General features: G+C 37.8%; 1 long non-coding RNA gene across 1 annotated transcript in view; it reads right to left on the minus strand.

The window, feature by feature from the left end:
* Positions 1 to 870: 870 nt before the first annotated feature.
* The window catches only part of LOC120409810, a 31,634-nt gene continuing 11,160 nt past the window's right edge, over positions 871 to 21,344 (minus strand). Inside the window, exons 2-3 of the long non-coding RNA XR_005601611.1 lie at positions 8,563 to 8,613; positions 871 to 1,503 (exon numbers count right to left, since the gene is read on the minus strand). This is a non-coding gene — a long non-coding RNA (uncharacterized LOC120409810). The remainder of the gene's footprint in view (positions 1,504 to 8,562; positions 8,614 to 21,344) is intronic.

The following is a 21,344-nucleotide window of genomic DNA, read 5'->3' on the forward strand; positions in this document are numbered from 1 at the left end:
TTTTTTAAAAATGAAAAATCTGAGCATTCAAATTGAAGCAGCTGAGGTGAAATGTGTTAGCATGCACAGTTTAATCTCTTCAGAAGTGTGGTCTAATGGTATCTGGAAGCCAGGGCTGCTCATGTTTTGGTTTAAGCTCTAACATAAAATCAGAGAATCAGAGAATGGTTTGGGTTGGAAGGAACCTTAAAGATCATCTTGTTCTAACCTGCCTGCCACGGACAAGGACACCTTCCACTAGACCAGGATAATATCAACTTAGTATGAAACACGCAGGGAAGTTGTTCTGGATGTGTCTATGCTGCACACTCCAGCACAGGGCAGAGGTCCCCAGACACAGCTGAAGTCACAGTGGTGTGGAGTGCTAGTTCACTCTGCAGAGATTATGTGTATTCTGCATCAACCCATTTTCAAATATTGCATGGCAAAAACAATCGTGTCTGACCTCCTGAGAACAGACTAATGACAGCATGATTGTTAATGTCAGTACATAAAAAGAGGTACAGTATAAAATGATATTTGTTTCATTTTACTTGTTTTGACATCTCATATTTTCACAGAACCCATCCAGGACTAGCAATGAGTTAGCTAGGTTTGGTTATTAATGCATAAATTAGAACCTTTAACATTAAGAAAATTTTAAAGAGAAAAAAATCATGCCAAAGCTTTCTACAACAATGGAAAGAGAAAAAGTCTGAGACAGCTAGCTTGGTGGGGTTTTTTTTTTCTGTTGCAGAGGGTTGAGACCTCCTAAAACCAAATAAATATTGAACACATTAGGAAAAAGAAAAACATTTCTTACTAATGAATTAAGGAACAATTACATTAAATAGTGAATGTACGGGTAATTTTGAAATCCCAAGCTAAATATCAGGATACTATAACGTGAAATAACATTATAAATATTAATAAGTCAGTAAGTGTTTTTGACCCAAATTGCTCATTTCATTGTACATGTATTGTTTACATCAAGTATATTGAGCCATTGAACCAACATATTTAGAAAAAACTCTTGCATATCTTGTCAGATGTTACTGAAAAACATTCAGCCAAAGATATTTTAGCCCAGTATTTTGCTAGATGATTTGGAAGTTCTGAAGAGGATGACAAACCATGTTTTTTTCCAGATGTTCTTCTAGTACACAACAACTGTTACTCAGGAACTTCATGGTAGAGCCTTTCTGTTTAATAACCCACAGTGGACAGTATTGTGGATTTTTCCATCACTTTTTAATACTCATCCTCCATGAGCAACTTCATAGCTCAGATGAACTCTCTTTAGTTTAGTCTCAGCCTACCACATTCTAGTTCCACTTGACATATCCTGTATATTGAATTGGGAGAGGCAACACAATTCTTCCTTACTTGCTCCAGCCATGACACTTCTGCTGTTACAAAGCTTCTCCAGACTGAAGAATCCCAGTCTGCTTCACCAGCTATGTCATCTCATGCCTCTGACTGTCCTTGCCTTTCTTCTCTCTACTGTTTCCCGTTTTCCACGTTCTGAGAGAGAAAAACAATTATTGCATGCAGAATTAATTCAAGGAACATATAAAATCATGTCATTTACATAGATTAGGAATAAAATCATAATATTTAAGAAGCATCCTTCCTGAAATCATATGCTTGCCCTCTATTCCTCATCCTGTTTAAATTCAGAGAAAACTAGTTTTTAAAATCTTGATATTAATACTAAAGATCATATAAACTTACCTTTGGGCTTTTTGTATCATGTATCATTTTGTATCATCATATATCATGGGACTGTTTAGAAATGGAACTCTTTATTTCCAATCCATGAACAGTCAGATTCAACAGAGAAATTAGTGTTGTAACTTTAGCCGTGTGCAGAAGGAACTGCAGTGGTGCTAAGCTTGGCTTTCATTGCTAAAACAACTCCTCCAGATGTGTTAAGTCTGAAGCATGATGTGTGTGGGGAAAGGATGGACCTTCACAAGTTCACTCCAGCATTTGCAGTGGATCATGGATGGTAACACTATTTCTCATGACTATTCTTTGAAACATAGAGATTGTCCAGGATCCTACTGACATGTTTGCTGTTCTCAATTTCTCACAGACAATTTCCTCAAAACTGTGAGTCTTTCCATCACATGCTATGTTGTGGGAGTTTTTTTAAGTTAAAATTTGTATCAGGCAGGGTCCTGGTTAATATGATGTAAAAAGGTTGTTTTCCTCTTTGGTGTACTAATCTAATTATTGTAGTTAAGCCCATAAAATCCCACTGATTTTAAAAGGACTGCTTAGGTAGCAGTGAGCAGAGTTTAGTTCAATATTTAGATGAGCTGATACAAGAATGCCACATGTGCTGAAATCTGAAATATGAGTGATAGGGTGTAGATAGCACTTCAAATACTGCCTCACTGTCACAAATGGAGTTGTGATCTCCTCTTTGTCATTCTCTGAGGCATTCTTAGCAAGGTTATTACCACTGCAGGTATCACGAGATGTTTCTATTTATTCATTTTGAGTATTTTTCTGCCAGAGGCCAAATTATGAATTGCCCTTGTGTAGCTACACTCTGAGATAAAGAAAAAAGGTTTCCAAAGTGAAATTAATAACCATAATTTTTCTTTTCATTATATCTTCTTATTTCTGGTTATACAGTGAGAGAATACATATCCTTTTTGCAAGGTAAAAAAATTAGAAAAGTAACTACAACCATATTCTTGGTAATGTTCCAAGTTATTATTTTACCTGAAAAATATTTTTTATAATTACTTTATTTTCTGTATTACTTCTTTCATTTGCTTCACTGTGATCAGTATAAAGCCAGAGCAGATTGCTATTCCTTGTCCAATAACAAAATTATCAAGTAATTTTTTCATTTTTATGAAACTGTTCTTTCTTGATATTTATACGTGATACCCTTCTTCATTACAGCCAGCATTATCTTCTTGTATATATTTTCATGTCTCACTCATCATTATGGGATCATAATCCTATAGACTTAACAACATGTTATTCAAACATTACTCCAGCATCTTATTTTGAGTTTGATGTGTGGGAATGCGAAGACAAAACACCCTGAAGTTATCATAGTCTTTTGAAAATGTCCATCACTTTGATGGGAGCCAACAATTAAATCTCAGACGAAGGGAATGTTTTTGGCAAGTTGCTTTTGCAATAGCTCATCTGTTTTACAGTTTTGCTGTCTAGAAAACTGTAACTTGCCTCCAGTCTGGAACATAAGAACCACAACTATGGGACCTATAAACCTCTATGTGTCTGTGGTCTGATTTTCAGAGGAATAAAGCACGGACAATTCAGGTTGGGAACTCATCACTAAACCAAGCACAAAACCCCCAGGGACAGAGGCCATCCCTTGCTCCCACCTTCTTATTTACCAACTTGCTCCCTGTTTCTGAGCTCTTTCAGGAAGGGGATGCTGCTCTAAGCTCCTGTACTTCTTTTAGCCAAGCTAAGTGCCCAAGCTAAACCAGATCCAGTCACAGCAGGGTCCAAGCAGCTTTACTAACTTTGCCTACCTGTTATGGACAAAGTGGTAATAACAGTCCCAGCAGGATGGAGTGGTGACAATGGTCCCAGCAGGTAGTGCAGCAAGGTCCCTGCAGCACTGGGTGCCAGGAGAGGGAGCACATCCTTATAGTTAAGAGCTGATTGTGGTAGTATTGTTACAATAGATATATTCAGCTGCCTTTAAAGAGAATATTTTATGGAATGTAACATTTTTCTAGAAATCATTTGAACTGTTCAGGCTCCTAATTTTTCTTGAAGAAAATAAGAGGTGAGAGACTGAATATTTCAGTACCTTGGTAAACAATATGCCATTGGTGCAATCCCCATGTTATGGTTTGAAAGGCCTGGCTGATCAGTACTCCAGAGCATGTCTCTGTATCTCACCGCTTGTCTGGCATTCCAGAAATAGCTCCCTAAGCATAATATGTAGAATTCCAATGAGTTTATACTTCCTGATTAATGTGCTATTTTGTCAAGTTGTTGACTCTGTAACATTAACATTTTAACCTTAATTGGAAAAAGTATTTCTGTATAGCACAGATAATCAAAGGTAAAATCAATCTTGCTTCTTATGAAGAGAATTATTCACCATGTGTTTGGTATTTTGCATTATTTAGAAGATACTTGTTTTTCCACAGCTATTTGATTCAATAAATGGTCCTTTAGAAGCCTGGGAAGGATATAGAACTTGAAAGTAGGGATTTAAATGGTGCATATCTAAACTCTTGTGAGTTGATTCAAAGCGTCCACTTTGTAAACTATTTATTGGTATTACCTCTCTGAAAGAAAAATAATTTATTTAATTTGATGACGTAACATAAGCATCACAGTGCAACTGATTGTTTAAATGTTGGGGGTTTTTCTCATGTTAGTCTAGCAGGAGTCACCAGACCCCGCATGAGAGACTGAAAATCTCTTAAACTCATTGTTCTAGGTGGATGCATATATCATGAGATGCATGCATTTTCTGAATGCATATACCAGAGAGAAAAAGCAGTCTTGAAAAGGTTTCAAGTGCACATTGCAGACAAGGCAATGTCATCCTGCTGGCTCTTCTATGGTCCTGATTTTAACCACTTCCTTAGCTCTGAGCCTAATATATCACAAAGGCTTTCTGAAGAACCTCCTGTTAATGTCTATGTTAAAATATACCAGTAATAATTCATTTTTCCATTGAAAACTTACATGAAAAAAATTCTAATTTTGTACTGAAGTGTCAAAATGTGGCACAGAAACTAGAAACTCTGAAATTTTATGTTTTGCCAAAAATTGTCTTAAGGTTTAAGCTAGGTCTATTGCACAGTGATTTCATTTAGCACACAAAAAACACTTACATGTGGTTTTTCTCAAATATTTATAGAAAGACCCACGTGCAGCCAGTGTAGGATCCCATGTGGGAGCAGAGGGATTCCCAAAGGAGGCTGTGATCCCATGGAAATCCTGCACTGGAGCAGGCTCCCAGCAAGACCTGTGGCCGCATGGAGCCCACGATGGAGCAGGTTTGCTGGCAGAACTGGTGGCCCCATGGAAGGGACCCACACTGGAGCAGTTAATGAAGAACTGCAGCCTGTGGGAAGGACTCACGCTGGAGAAGTTCATGGAGAACTGTCTGTCATGGGAGGGATCCCACTCCCCATCTCCCAGTGCTGCTGGTGGGGAGGAAGGACAGAATTCGGGAGTGATGTTAAGCCAGGGAGGAAGGAAGGAGTGGGGGGAAGGTCCTTAAAGTTTTGGAGTTTCTCTTTACCCTACTTTGATTTGATTTGATTGGTAATAACTTAATTTTCCCCAAGTCAGGTCTGTTTTACCCATGATGATAATTAGTAAGTGATATTGTCTTGTCCTTTTCTTGACCCATGAACCTTTCACTACATTTTCTCTCCCCTGTCCAACTGAGGAGGGTACAGGTGGGTTGATGGGCACCTCGTGTGCAGCTACATTTAATCCACCACATGCAGTGACAGTAACAAAAACTGGAACCTTTGAAAAAAATACATTTGATATTTCTGCATGTAATGGACTTCTGTACAGCATTTAGGGGCTTTCTGTGGCTGAGAACTGACATCCCTAGGGCTTCTCAGGGTTTTTCTAACTTTCTGCAGAGGATCTGTGGTGATAAATAGTGATATGCAAATCAGACTTGCCTATTTCACTCCTCAAAACTACACCAACCCTATAAAAGCACCTCTGAAAGGAGGGGAAAAGCAGAGCTCGAGGGATTACATTGTACCTCTCCAGTGTTCTCAGACCGAGATATGCATCTTTATTCTTAATGCTCCTCTTAACCCACTCCTTTGTTGGCACTCTTGAGTTTTTCATTCCCTGAGATGGATGGGCAGAGTTTGCCCAACCCAGCCCGGCATGGGCTGAGCAGAGCTGGCCCCAGGCTCCTGTTGGCTCCAAGGACGTGGCTGTGGCTCTGCATGTTTGCTTTGGTGCTCCAGGAAACACACAGCAGGGCTGGGGACAGGTTGTCATCATGGACTTAAATCACTGCTGTACTCTGGGCCAATATAGGCCCCTGATAATTAAGTAAATCTCTAATTTTAAGTATAATTTTCAATTGGATTTAACCATCTGCTCCACTTCTATGTATTCATTATTTTTTACACTGTAAGAGACACATTTTAAAAAGAGTAGCAATATATTTGTTTTCCAAATCTTTGCACAATTTGGGCGTTTTTTTCCCTTTTGCTACTAGCATAAAATTTTATAATAATGTGTTGATATCAAACAATGCTGAGAGGAATCTTGTGAGGTTTCTGCTTTTCAGGACTTCTTTTCATCCCTAACTCCTAGAAAGCAACTATCTGCTTCACTAGTAATTCATTCACCTTTCAATATTTGGTCCTTTTGCCCTCATAGGTGTTGAGACACCTAAATCACATTTGGATGCTCCCTTAAATAACTTCCTCGAGATCAGACTGAAAGCATTTGAAGAGCAGAACTAGTCTTTTCTCATGCTATGATGGCAAGTCAATTAATTCTTTGTCCATTAAATGGTAACTAGATCCAAAGATGTGGATCTGGAGTGATGTTTCAAGATAAGTCCTTCTTCAACTCAAATGCATTACACAGTCTTTTCAAAGTGCTGCTGAGGTAATTCTTTTCTTTTTTTTTATTTCCTCTCCCTCAACAAAAGAGTTCAAAGCTTTTCTAATTGCAAAGGACCTTGAAAGGTTCTCCCTAGACAAAGAAGGGACAAATTAAAATGCAGCTTTCATGGCATTTTCTTTGCACTTCTTTTGTGCCCAGAATTCAAATATTTTCATTTATTTATGGAATTCTGCATTGTTTGTTATATTGAGGAAGAATAATAACCTTGTAGTTTCAGGGCTTTTTTTTTTAAATTAATTTAATTTTTAAAATTTAGCAGTGAATAAAAACACCTACTTCAAGACCAGGGAAATCAGTTGATGAAGGATGGGAACCGTCATTAAAATGTGTTTTAATTCAAATTTCAAAATGTTCTTCAAAATTGTTTTTTTTCTTTCCTAGCTCCTTTTCTTCTTAAGATCACTTAAGATCTCTCTCTGCTTTTTTTTTTTCTTTAATTCTTCCTGGAGTTATTATATATTAAAGATGTCACATAAGAAGGCCCCAAATTGCCCTTATTAGGCCCTGATTTAGGTGCTTATAATTATTACAATTTAATGCTTTTTTTCAGAATACTTCAGTGCTAGATGTCTTCAGGTTTTGCCTGAAAAAATTCATATTAGTTTTAGCAAAAATAATACAGTCACTTCAGAGAATGGGTGACAGAAGTGCTCAGTGATTTGCCTGAGAAGATGGATACAAAAAACCAGAGGAAACCTCTGTTAAACCTCTATGAGTGTTTCATGAGAATATTTTCATGAGAATCATATTTGGATGAGTTATGAACTTCAGAAAATAACAATTTACAAATATCCAACAGAGAAAATGTAACATTTTCTAGTCATTTCTATAGATGATGTGTTCTTCACCTTTGGGATGCCACTGTGAGTGTGAGACCTTTGCAGGGAGCTGCAGAGTATCCTTTTGCTCAGGGGGGCGGTGTCTAATCACAGGATAAGTGCCAAAGGTGAAAACAAGATCTTGGGACAAAAAGTGTCTCAGATAGTTCCTGTTCACAAGTAACAAGACTTGAGGAAATGGTTTCAAGTCATGCCAGGGATGTTTCAATTGTATATTAGGAAAAATTTTTTTGCTGAAAGGGTTGTCATGCACTGGAACAGGCTGCCCAGGGAAGTGGTTGAGCTGCCATCCCTGGAGGTATTTAAAACACTTGTAGATGTGGCTCTTAAGAACATGGTTTAGTTGTGGGCTTGTCAGTGCTGGGTTAACATTTTGGGTGTTAAAGGTCTTTTCCAACCTAAAAAGATTCCATTATTCTATGATCCACAGTAATCAGCATGTCTAATCACTTCTAAGTAAATCAGTTTACCCCGACTATTCTGCCCATTGATCTCACTGTAACTATATGGTCACTGTACTTTTAAATTTGCAAAATTTAGGGCTGCAATCCCTAATCTGATGGTTTATTTATTCCCTTGATTTTATAGTTGTTTAAATCTTTTTACTTGGAAATCCAAGAACATTCTGGGTAATCTGAACCATGTGTACTGCCTGATCATTCACTTTACAGGTACAATTTTACTTGCCTACTAGACACTTTTCCTAGGTTTTGCTAGACTGGCTAACTCCTGTCACCTTTCCTGTACCCCATGCTGTGCAATAATGTGGGAGGGCTCAGCGATGATCATCAGTAAAGATGACCTGGCCCTTGAAAACAGGTATTTCTTATAAAAAATGCTTTGATAGATTTGAGATGTGCACAAAGGCACAGAATCATTGGGTGCCCTACTTGCCACCATTGGAGATCCTCCCATCAAAGTCCAAGATTGCTTAGTAGGGCGAAATACTACATTAGAATTGTTTCAGAGTGTAAATATTCTATTTTATGTTGCAATTTTTTTGTACTTGATGCTCAAAAGCTTAATATTTTGAGGGAGACTGTGTGTTTTCTTAATCCAGTGACAACTGATATTTTGGGACGGGAAGGAAAGAATGAAGTTTACTTACAATTAAAGAACTCTGGAGACAGATGTGCTCTGGGGAACAGGATATAGGTACCTGAAAAACAATTACTGACAGATCAGTGAATTGCACATATTTCTTCCCTCTGAGAGAGACTAAACATATCACGTTAAGATTATACTCGGCCAACAAGAACAACACCTATAATGTTCTGATGGCTGCTCCTGCTAAGTAGAAAAGTAATGGTATTTTTTACTGCAATATATCAAGATACTGTTACGGGAACAAGTAGTTCTTTCATTTTAATGCAATTTTCTCCAAAGCAAAGAACATTGTGCAGAATGGACGGCTGAGAAATGAGAACACATGTTGTCATTGTAATTCATGAAAGTTTCATTTATTTTCCTCTCATTGTTATCAAGTTTTCTTAACTTTTCAGTTGTCTTTTTAAAGAAGACAACAGACAATATCAGGTTTTTTTGGGCCAAACATCATGTAACTCTGGTTAGAATTCTTTATACATAAATCAAAATCTGTTGCAGAAAGATTTCAGTATGACCATAGTGGAAAGCCATAATTTTTGAACGTTGTTGGTCCTGTTCATGCATAATGTAATCTCTGTTGTTTGAAAATCACCTCCTACAGTATGTGGGTGTGTACTGCTGACTGTAATGGGTCCTGGTTGTACACAGGACATCCAGGTGCTCCAGTAAGATGATTTACCAGTACTTCCTTTTCCTTATGTAAATTCTTTTGGAGACCTAAGTGCAGAAAACATATGATTTTGCTGCAAATTATGTATGTAATTTTAATTATTTCTCTGATTCTGGCAAAAAAATGTAGGCTGTGAAATTATAATTCAGAACGTAGTGTATGGAGTAAAAAACCTTCTGTTTTCAGTAATAAACAATGGCTTTCAGCATGAAAACACATGTAACAGGAAAGAAACACATTACCTACCTAAAATCAATTTTGGCCAAAGATGTTGTCATGGGTTAGCAAAGCATAGTCCCAGAAGTGATGTTCTTGCAAAGGGGTGCTTACAGCTCCTCTATGACCTGACAGAACCTATCAGCTGGCCAGTTTGAATATGGACAATTTTTTAAGCCACTTAAATTCTGAACGCGTCTGTGATCCACACTTAAGAATAGACAAACCTTGGGCAGAGCTCTCTCTCATTTCCCCCGTGCAGGGGACAGCAGGCCTGGCCCAGGCCCTGCTCAGGCCAGGCTGGGCTGGGCCACGACCATCCTGGAGCCGATGGGCCCTGTTCCACCTGCGGAACCCCCCCCCCCCCCGGCCCTGCTATGTTGCTATGTTGCTATGTGCAGACGGAGTGGCCCGGTTCCCGCTCTCCATTGCAGCCAAGATTCAGCTGAAGCTGCACCGCTGTCCGGCAAAGATCATGTTACCAACAGCGATAAGCGAAATTCCAGCTGCAAGACCTGGGTGAGATTAACCCTTTTAGCGCTGTGAAGAGCTGAAAACCTGAGGGAAGAGAAAGAGGAGATGCTTAAAGCTGAAATTCTGTTGTAAAGCTATGATGTATCAGAGTACCTGTTGTAATTTCAGAAAGGCTTGGGGGGGAGGAGAAGAGTTCTGAAGGTGTAGTATGATTTTATTTTTTTTCCTTTTTCCCTCTTTTAGGTCTATTAATAAACTTCTTTATATTCTTTCAAGTTTGGTGCCTGCTTTGCTTTTCTCCTAATTCTTACCTCACAGAAGGTAAACAGTAATGAGTATTTTGGACCAAACCACTACAGATGTGTAATCTATAAATTTCTTTTAACAGCTGCCAGACAGGGAAACTGCAAACAAGAGATTCTCATGTGACAGCATTCCTGAGCCTTGCAGCATGGTAGAGGGAGGGCAGTGGCATTTTTTGTGGTTAAAACACCAGTCAACAGAAGGAGTGTAAAGATGTTACATACCTGGCAGTAAATAAAATGATCTTTAACTCTCAACATAGAATTAACAATTCTTCCCATGTCTACCCCCAGCTCAGCTCTGCTCCCCCTTCTCTGTTTCTTCCACTGATAGAAACAGTTTATTGGGGATTTTGTACTGTATTCTGAATTTTCATGTGACAGCAGGTCAGGAGTGATGCCTCTTGTTAATTAGGGGGACTGGTAGCAATGCCTGAAGTTCAGACTGCAATTGATTGTTACTGTCTTCCAATCGTTTTTCAAATGGAAAATCTGGGCTGCATTTTTGTGTGCTTGCTTCAGGGTGAAGGTGCTTGGAGAGCTTGTTAGGAGATGTTGTGAATGATTTAGAAATTCTTCACAAAGAGTTGCTGAAAACTTCTTTTGTTTACACTTCTTTAAATTGTTTGCTAAAATAAAGACCTGGAAAACACTAAAAACCTGTAATATTTTTGTATTATTGATGCCTTCTTCAAAGCAATGTCCTACAAAGTGGTCAGTCCAGACAATTTCAAGCAGGACTAATAAGATTTTGGCAACTAAACCTTCAGCTGATTCCCTGTGTGCTGGCTCTGCTACAAAACAACTGGGAATTGGCGTTCAGGGTTTTCCTGCTGTTCCACCTCCCCAGAGAGGAATGATTCCAGCTGCAACTCTTCTGTATTTAACTACAGTAGCACATGCAGCAGAGCTCGATGCATATCTCAGAACCTGAGCTAGTGTCAAATGGCTCTAGATGCAATATTCAGGGAGCTGCATTTTACTTTAAGATCAGATAGCTTAGTAAAACTTCTGGTTTATGTAAAAGTATTCAAATGAGATATTAAGAAATGAGGCATATATTAGCACAAATAAGTCCTCAAAAGTAAAAGCAACTTAAATGCACAGGTCAGGTTTAGCCAGATCACATATGTTAGGAACTGAACAAAACAGCCTGCTTTGGCTGGTTTTATCAGTAAACCTGGGAAGTAAACAATCTCAGGCATTGTAGGAAATAGATGTTATAAATTGCTGGGGCTTTACAGGTGTTACTGATTTTCTGTAGTTTAAAATAAGGTTTTTCCTTAATTTTGATGTAAAGATTAGACAATCAATTTAAAATTATTTCTAGTATTTTATAAAACTGCTTATTCTGGTATTTTTATCTACACAGTCAATGAAGCAAGCTTGTCTTCCTGGAAAATTGACAAATTCTAAACAGAGTTGATTCGGCCAAAAACAACCCCACAGTCCTCCTCCCTCTCCCCCCCCCCCAAAAAACCCCCAAATACAAAACAGGAAGAAGAGGAAGAAGAAGAAGAGAGAAAAGAAAGAGAAAATATAGACTATTCAGATTTAATATAAAGTGAAAAATTTAAAATAATTTTAATTTGCAATCTCCGTAAATTATGTAAGTCTAAAATCAAGCTCTATGAAAGACCAAGCCTTATGGCTAAAAATCCTAGATTTTATGGAATTTAATATGAAAATAGTATATTAAAAATGCCTCTTATTTGATGTTTACTGTCTAATCATTATTATGGGTGGAGATCAACAGAATCCACAAAAATTTCTAGACAAATATTACACATGGCAAGAGACTGTAGTTTCAGTCTCTCTTAGAAGCATTTTTAAATCTCCCTTCTCTTCCTGTATTCTCTATTTCTAGCAATTAAAATAATATTTTCTTTATTTTTTTTTTTCTCCCTGATCCTGGATTCTGAAAATTTTTTCTACAGTTTTTGTTAAAGTTTTCTTCCCAAAAGTAGGCATAATGTTTCAGTGGCTAAGTAGAACAGAATAGTTACCCCCTATACCTTCTGCTCCTGAGAGTGAGTTTTATCTTTCTTTGACCCCTTATGCCATTCATTTATAAATAGTCTGTTGTCAGTTGAAACTCCCAGACTCTGTTGCTTTACTGCTGCTTGATCATTATCCAAGGAGTAAGAAAGGTATCCAGGCCTCTGTCCTCTTGGGTTTTTCTGCATAGAACAGTGGCAGAACATCCACTTATGTGGCTACCAAGACCACTGGCTTTGCAAGGACCTCCTCTAGCTGGAACCTACAAATCAGCCTGATTTTCGTTGCAGCAACACCTGCAATGAGACAGCTCCCTGACTCCTTTTATCAGGTCTGACCAAGGTAGGTTTTTACAAGGCTGTCCATCTCCTCTATATGGCTGTTTCTTAGGTGTGAATATTAACACCCTATCAAGATGCCTATGACTGTGTTGGTGAAGAAGGAGTAACAGGACAAGACAATTCTAAACAGTGCTCCAGGGGTGCTCCCATGCTTGCTTTCCTCACACGCTGTGGGACAGGGCTGCTGTCAGCTAGGGTGAGGTCCTTTTCCTCAGGGACCACATCTCCAAGCAGCTCCCTGACACTCACCTTTACCCACAGCCACCTGCACCTGCTCCAGTCTTATACTGGAACAGCTACCTGCTCCCAGGCTAAGCCTGCATCTGGAACTTTTGGATGCTTATCTGAAATGGCATTTCCAGTTCATCATCCAGCTCACTGGAGGAGCGCTCAGTATGCCCTGCTGCACGGGCAGTGACATAGGGTGACACTTTACTCTGTGGGAGAGTGGCTGCCAGCCACAGCCACTGTGCTAATTTGGTGGTGGAAACATCCAGAAAACCTGATAAGAGACTTCAGAATGATTTTTGGAGGCATAAAAGTTTAATGTCTGAAGTTCATGTGTGTGTATATGTTTATGCAGAATGTGGTACTGCTTCCTCAGTTTGCAATATTTATAGTCTTGCTCCAAGAGCTGGCTTAAAATAGATGAAAATAAACACAGTGTGTGTCACCAGTTGGCGGAAAGGCACACACAGCTTCACTAGAGTTGTGTCAGTTTACAGCAAAGGCCTGGCTCGGGCATTGCAGAAACTAGAAAGTAGAAGTTTGGAAATAAATACCTCCAAAATGTATTTTGGATTCCCCAGGCCAGTGTGATTGAAGGCATGGGTAGTGTTACTCAACAGTCATTATTATTGCTAACGGAAAAAAAGTTAACTGTTCTTCTCAAAGTAAAATACATAAAAAATCTCAAAATATTAGCTATTTTATAAGGAAATCTCAGTGACTCAAACTCTCCTACAATAAGTAGCAAAAAAAGTTTTTTTAAATGATTCTTGATTATTCAAATAAATTCAAACACTTGTAATCTTAGCTTTTTGTTCCGTCTCAAAATATGTTAAGACAAATCCATTTTTCAATAAATAGCATAGGAAAAACTTTCCTGCGCCATTTTACAGCTAAGAACCTGCTAAAATTCCTTGTTGGAAGATCTATTAGGAATTATGGACACATCAGGTGCTGCAATTATCTTTTCATATATGTTAAAAGCAGGTATGCATATCTTGATTTTGAATTCTTGAGGTTTTTCACCTCAAATCATTGTGGCCATTATGAAATAGCTTTTTCTCAATTCCAAACAGCATTTTACAAAATCAAAAAGACTAAAACTACAGGCTGTAGTTTTGAAGCTGTCTCTAATGGTGAAAAGCATCTTAGATTTAGTAGTTAATGTTTAGAAAATTTCAGTCACCATAAGGAAAAGAGTACTTTATAACTAGTCACTAAAAATGTGAAAGATGTGAAGGATCTCAGCAGGGACTTCCTGTAAACAATCATGCAAACTGTAAAAAAATACAAGGGGATAGGCAAAATCAGCAGTTACTGGTACCTCTTGCTCTGAATAATTCTACTTATACAAATATTTAGAGATAATAAGAATAGCAACCTCATTTTGAGGACTAAAACCATCTTTTCTCAGAAAATACCAGGCTGACAAGATACTAAAGCCATTATTAAAAAAATATAAATAATTTGTGCCTTTAATTGATGCTACCTCAGTGGGATGCAATATCCACTAACCCAGAATTTATCCCTTTCTTTGGATTGACAATATTTGGCAGCATGTCACAATACCCCACCCCAGAGTAGAAAACATATTTTACATGGCAGAACATGAACAAAGACAATATTGAAGAAGGAGGTTGATGGATATGGGAAATGTCCCCCACCTGCCTACAAGAAAAACATGATCAGGGTGGTGCAATTAGTTTGCTCACCCACTAAATGCTACATCATCACAAGATCAGAATCATTACACTTTCTTTAATTTGTTTTTTGGGAAATAGTTTCCTGTCTGAAGATGTATTTTTATAGGCAGAATTGGAATATTGAATAAAGGGATCCTGGCAAGGTTTATTACTTTAGCTTAAATTAAACACAAAGAGAAAAAAGACAGTATAACCTCTCCACCCTCTCTGCTGAGACAAAGCAATGACACTTCTCCACACCTTCCCACAGCATTTGAGATAATAACCGAGAAGTTGCAGCTGAATAAGGATTCAGGTGCCTGTTTAAGGGCAGCAAGTGGACCAGTTCAGCGGAGCATTTCAACAGAAGGCCACCAGCAAGCAGGTTAACAACTTCTCAAATTTGTGTTATGGTGGGATATATAATAAATGAGTTCTATTTGATGTCTTAAGGAGAGCAGAGAGATGATAACGTGGTGTGTCCTATTCATATCATCTGTGCTCTCATGGCTATGTTAAATCTAGCTTTGTTAATGCAAAATACCAGAAGATTTTGCAAGCTGTTTAGAATTCCCTGAGTTATTAATATTTTTGTGTTCTGGGTATATCTTGACAGGATCTACATAAAGTTATGCTTTTTCATTCCATTTAGTTTATAGATTTCAGAAAGCTAGTTTTTTTTTGCTTCCATTTGGAAAGCAAGTTAAAGTGATCATATTAGTTTACAAATTTCTGCAACACCATACAAGCAAAATTGCTTAGTTAATTTTCAAATAGCATGAAAACTGACTTTTATTTGTACTTGCAATGAAATGGAGAAAGTGTACCTCTTGAGTATTTGCTATAATTTCCGATTCTAGTCTGCAAAAAATGCTAATTAAAGCAGTGGGTCATATCTTGCAGTGTCAAACAGATTTGATTTTTCCTTTACTTGAAGACAATAATACCCTGTTGACTGCTACTGAAGTACAAATCTGACAGTTCCAGGAAAGGGCAAGGCAACCACATACTGACAGTATTTTCACTTGTTCAGTATTATGTGGAAGGCCTAAGGAAAATGAGCATCCTAGGGAACAAAGCCGTTGTGCTGTGATGAAACTGAGACAAGTGTTTACAGCTCCTCCTATATGAACTGGCCTTTACATAAATGCACAGTGAGTTTCTAAATTGATCTACACTACTGAAAATGTACTCATGTGGGTAGTATGTTTGTACAAGTGACATTAAGAACACGGTGGGTAATATTCTGGGAGCTACAGGATATCCATAAATGTTGGCAGCATTGCCTTAAAACCATTTATGTCTCGTTTTCTCCAGAAGGAGAAATATTCTCCAGTCTAAAAAAAAAGGTTCTGCTTACAGAAAACAAAAACCAGCAACACCAAAACCACCAAACCCGCCCCCCAAAAAACAACAAACAACCAAAACCGCCAGCCCCCAAATTTAAAATACTAGAGAAATAAACAGTTACTGTGCCATCTCTTAAGATGACAGAACTACAGAACTCTTGGCTGTGATCTTGAGGACAGGGGCTTGGCTTGCAGATAAACAGTGGAGGGGGGGCTTTGGTTCCCTTCCAATTCATCACCCTCCCATGAACATAGCCACAGACATCAGGACATCAGTCCTGCAGCCAAGGTACATGGCTCTACTCAGAAAAAGCTTGCCTAGCAGGTCAGACAGCTCAGCCAACCCTCAGGAGCCCCATTTTCCTCCAAGGTATCAGCAGCTAAGTACTTCCATTATTTGTCAGGAACATTTTCCTCTTAAAACTAGTGGTGCTGGATTCCTGGCAGTGTTTGATGCTATGAGCCTTTATTTCCCCTTCAAGCTATACTTCCTTACAAGGCAAGAAAAGCTCTGGATCTCATCAAACCACAGACAAAGACTATGGTTGTGGATTTTGGAAATAACTGTAAGGTAAGCAAATAACGACACAATTCTGTAACTTTGGTTTTGCATATGGCAACACACATGGCTTGTGTTGTACAGAGAAACTAAATCTTGCAATGACTAATGAAATAATACAGGTAGAGCTTCAAACTTTGATACAGCTGTGTCCACTGTACACTCAAAAGAATCTACTTTGAGAGAAAAATAAGAAGGATACTGCTGAAGCATTTTCCTTTACCCCAAATAAATTTTTCTTGTTTTTATTTGTAGTATATCTCTTAGAAAGTTGAGAGTGGAAGTTGCTGAATTTTATATATTTTTTGTCTTATTTGTATGTGAATTTGGTAGATTGTCATGAAATCTGGGCCATCAGCAGCTCTTCCATTCTTCCTTAAAAGAGAAAAAATAAGCAGAAGAGGGACAAAAATTAAGGAAAATTTATTTTGAAGAAAAATCTGAATTTATAACATTTAAATAATGGGTAGAAAGATTGTGCCTGGGGGTATCCTTCACAGTGCCCTTTATTTATTACACAAATGAGATATAAGTTTGCTTTTTTACTATTAAGCCTTTTCTTTGGTGAAGTTAAGGGTTATCTGAACAGCAGCATGATCTCATATTAAATGGTACTGTTGCACTGTTCATTCTCTTGCTATAGAGCATTTTATTGATTTAAATAACACCTCTGCAGTCAGTCTAATGATGGGATGAAGCACTAAACGATGTGGAAATCTAGAATCTACTCTATGATTTCCCTAAGAATTAAGTATTCTGCAATTTTATACCTTCAGATATCTTCCAGATCATGTGCTAATTCAGAGCTGAGGTCATTCTGCAATTGTCCCAAATATATGCAGAATCCAAGGAGCTGTCAGTCCATTTCTGATCCATTTTTTATGTTCTTACCCTAGCGGTACAGGAAAGATTGCAACATGATCTTAAAATGAGAAATGTAAATACATGGCATACCTGGAATAAGGTGAGAAATGTCTTTATAATTTACTGCTGCTCTTCAGAGATATTGCCTTTCTGGCAGCTAAGGACTTGATTACAAAGTGCACAGAAGTCAGGGGGAAAAGGGTATTACGGACTTAGTTCTTCTTCCGATCAGGTCATTTATTTCATGTGCGGTAGAAGTACTTACACTATTTATGAAAAAGTTTGAAATTAGTAGATTGTGTCCCCCAGTTTTTATTTGAATCCCTTATCCCAGTATTCATAAGTAAGTGATGTTAGTAGTTTTATCAATCCTTCTGATAGATTCAAAATTGTTTTCCATTCATCTCAAAGTTTCCTTTTTCTTCAAGGGAAAAAACAAGCCAAACTCCTTAACCTTTGCACATGATTTACACTAAATCTGCTGCATTGAATCTATTGTTCAAACTCAGTTTCATCTGTCTTGCCCTATGCTGCATTTCTGTAAGGCAATAACACAGTTTTCTTTAGCTGATTTATGCTAGGAACGTAATTATGAAATTCCAAGTCTGGGTCCTGCACTCCTGTCTCAGGTTGTTGAATAGCAAAACTAAAGGTCCCTTTGAAATAGAAAGAAAAGGAACTAAGTCTTCAACAAGGCCATTTCCTCAATCTTTGGAAAATCTTTTACACCAGTTCATGATGTGAAGTCCTGCAAATACAGTTTTTTGTGGCCAACAAGGAGTCATGGGGGGAAAAGGGTAGGAAGATACACAACAGCTGTGGGAATGGTTTTCAGCTCTGAGCTACATGGAAAGGCAAATTCATCCTGGTCACTATGTGCATGGTAGACCTGCTTTTGTTGTGGGTGGTCAAAAGACACGTGGATTTTTCCAAGAGAGACATTCTCAGCTCTGATGTCCTGAAGGCACTTTTTTCTCCAAAGGTTCTATAGCTGTCAGAGACACTAAGTCCCATCAGCCCCATTGCATTACCCTTAGAAATTAAGACTGCTCTGCTTCCAAAGAAATCAAGAGACAAATGTAACTAACCATTTTTTGGTTTTTGCTGTTACGTCTTTCTCTCCTGAAGTCAAGGGTGTCTGAATATCAGCATGAGCTTTTATCAAATTGTACTGGGTTTTTTTCAGGAGGTCTCTCTGTGACCCATGTTAATGACAGCTAAAAATATAACAAGGAGTTGAACAAAGAAAATGTAAGCAATACATTAATTAGAGAAAAAAACCCTCATTTCATACCTATTATATGAAACACAATAAAGTGGAAAAAATAGAAACACAATAGGTATTTTGATCTTGAAAATGCAGAGAAGACAAAAGAAAGAAATAGCCTGACTTATTATGAAAAAATTAGACATTTAAAAGAAACACTAGGCAGAACTGACAAATATGTGGGGCAGACCACAGTTTTCAAAAGCAGCTTGCAGAAACTGAGTAAGATAGTATTGCTAACCTCCTATGTGCTGGGACAAAGCTCAAGTCAGTGAAAGAGAGGTTTATTTCCATTACTAATATCCACACAGGAAACAATTGTCACAGGTGAAAAGAAGTTAGATAAAAAGCCAAGGATGAGTAAAGAGTTCTGAGAACTGCTACTTGAGATTGTCTGTGCAAAAAGTACAAATCTGAATACATGAAAAATGGAATACAGCTCACAATCATTACATTTGTGTACTGCCCAAAATTACAAGCAAAATTACTTTCACATGCTTCTCCTCATTTGAGCGATGCTTTAGAAATATACATGGCATGACATAGTCATGGAATAGGACCTCATTAAGGCATAAATGTGCATCTACAATTATAGCTTTTGCTTGTGTTTTACACTGAAGGACTGTGAAGTAAAAGAGGTGTCAAAAACTGTTTTGTATAATCTAAAAAGAATTAGGCTGCTACAATAGGGTTGGTGATTGTAGACCTATTAATTCCTGAATGAACTTCCTTTGCCAAATTTTCTGATACAAAATATAGGGGAAAAAAAGAGCTCTGTAAAGAATTATTTAAAGGGATAATATTCATTCACATTCAGAAACTAGTAGTGAGAATAGTAAATACTATTATAAGAAAATGCCACCTTTCACACCTCAGCATGGAAACCATTTTAAGCATAACACTCATTTGTAAACTCAGGGAATCAAGGCTGTAGACATGGGATTATTCTCTAAAGTAATAATTGTGGCTATGTGTGTTTGAAAAATTATGAAACCTTAACATTATAATGCTAAAAAGATTAAATAGGGGAATCTAAATGCTCTTTTTCATTCCAAGATGTTATACTCAACATAGAGTATCATTGTTAATGTGAAAGACTTGGTTACTCAAAGTCTTTCCTTGCACAGAGGAGAAGAGATGCAGTGAAGTGATTTAACCTTCAGAGCATCAGCTCCTGTAATTGAACCACACATTCACATTCACTGGCAAACAAGGCAGACTATGGGTGGTTTATTGAAAATGACAGAATAAAGAGGACAAGGTTTTAAGTTCAAAAAGAAAGAGTATCATATTTTAGCATAGGCTTATGGAACTACCAGGCAGCTATTGAATATACCTGCCTACAAGAACATGAATGCAAACAATGCTTTTTCAAGTGCAGAGAAGTAAAATATAGGTATTGTTATCAAAACAGAAATAATCAGGTGCAGGAGGACATCCTTTTATTGATCTATCATCAGGACATTCAAAGTATCAGGGAAATGTAAATAAACCCTGTTGCAATGCAAAACATATGTTCTATAATAATAGCACCTGAAGACAAGTAGTTTATTTTCCTTTGGATGCAGTTCATGCTAGAAGAAAGCCTTTTTCACAGGCAAAAATTAGCTCTAATTGAATAAAAAAAATATGCAATTAGCTGTGGATGCACCAATGGGGACAACTCATTGCAAAAAGAGCATGAAACGTAGGAGAGATCAAGAGGAGACTAGAGGAATAAATTACCTTCACAAACAAAACAAAGGAAGCATGAAATATTTTAAAAATAAAATAAGCAAAGAAAAATAACTATATGGGAACTTAGTGAGGGGTCACTTGCTGTTACCTGGGTCATTTAAAACTGGCTTCTGAGATGCTTTAAATCTTACAGATCATGAATCCTTGGTCTCACACCTTCTCACATGGTCCTTTCATTTTTTTTTTTTTAATGTGATTCTTTTCTAAAGGCGTTGACAAATTCATCATTTGAAAATGTCCATTGAGTGGATGAAGTCATTTGCCTTACTTAAATACGTGGGCTCATGTACCTGGTTCCACACCTCAGCCAGGCTGCCAGATGTTGTACTGAGAGGTGCTTGCCATGGCCCTCCAGTGACCAGTCACTGATCACGACCTTTCCTGGGCTCTAGCTCCTGTTACGAGGGTTCCGGCTTGGCCAGGTGGGTGAGGATTCCTAGCAGGAGCTTATCAAGCACTCACATCCATGGATACACAGGAACAACTTAAAAAAGGAGGACTTTTCTCTGACTGAAACACAAATTAGTTCTCCGATAATTTGTGTAATACTTTAGAGGGCTTTGAAATTTACACAGATATTTTCAATCTGAGGAACACTGGGTTGATACCTATAGTCTTTCGGGAGAATAGCTAAACTATAAGGAAGCTAAGCTTAAGTCAGTTTATGTAGGAACACTTGCCCTCCACCCACCTGAAGCAGGGCAAATGTACAACCAGAAGACAGCAGGAAAAAACCAAACCTGTCTCTAATCTGTGGCTCTGAACTCTGCTTCATTTTATAAGTAACATAAAAATGCAAAAAGCAGGGAAATAAGAAAGAAATGTATAGATGTTGCTTAATGGAAGCAGAGAAAATAAATAGCAAAATCAAAGCTGAAGCGGTATAACTTATTTTCTTAAACCTCTTAGCAAGTTTCTTTATCTTTGTTAACACTTTTTCCTTTGTGAAGTATAATGTTAATAGGACACTCAGAGTGATCATTGCTAATAAGGAAATGTTAAGTTTAAAGAAAGACAGGAATTACAGGCTCAGCAATATGTATGCAGCTTCTAGAGTATGAAGTTTTCCAGACACAGAGGGGGCACTGGATCTGGG

Source organism: Corvus cornix, chromosome 2, assembly GCF_000738735.6.
Source record: "Corvus cornix cornix isolate S_Up_H32 chromosome 2, ASM73873v5, whole genome shotgun sequence".
Lineage (NCBI taxonomy): Eukaryota > Metazoa > Chordata > Aves > Passeriformes > Corvidae > Corvus > Corvus cornix.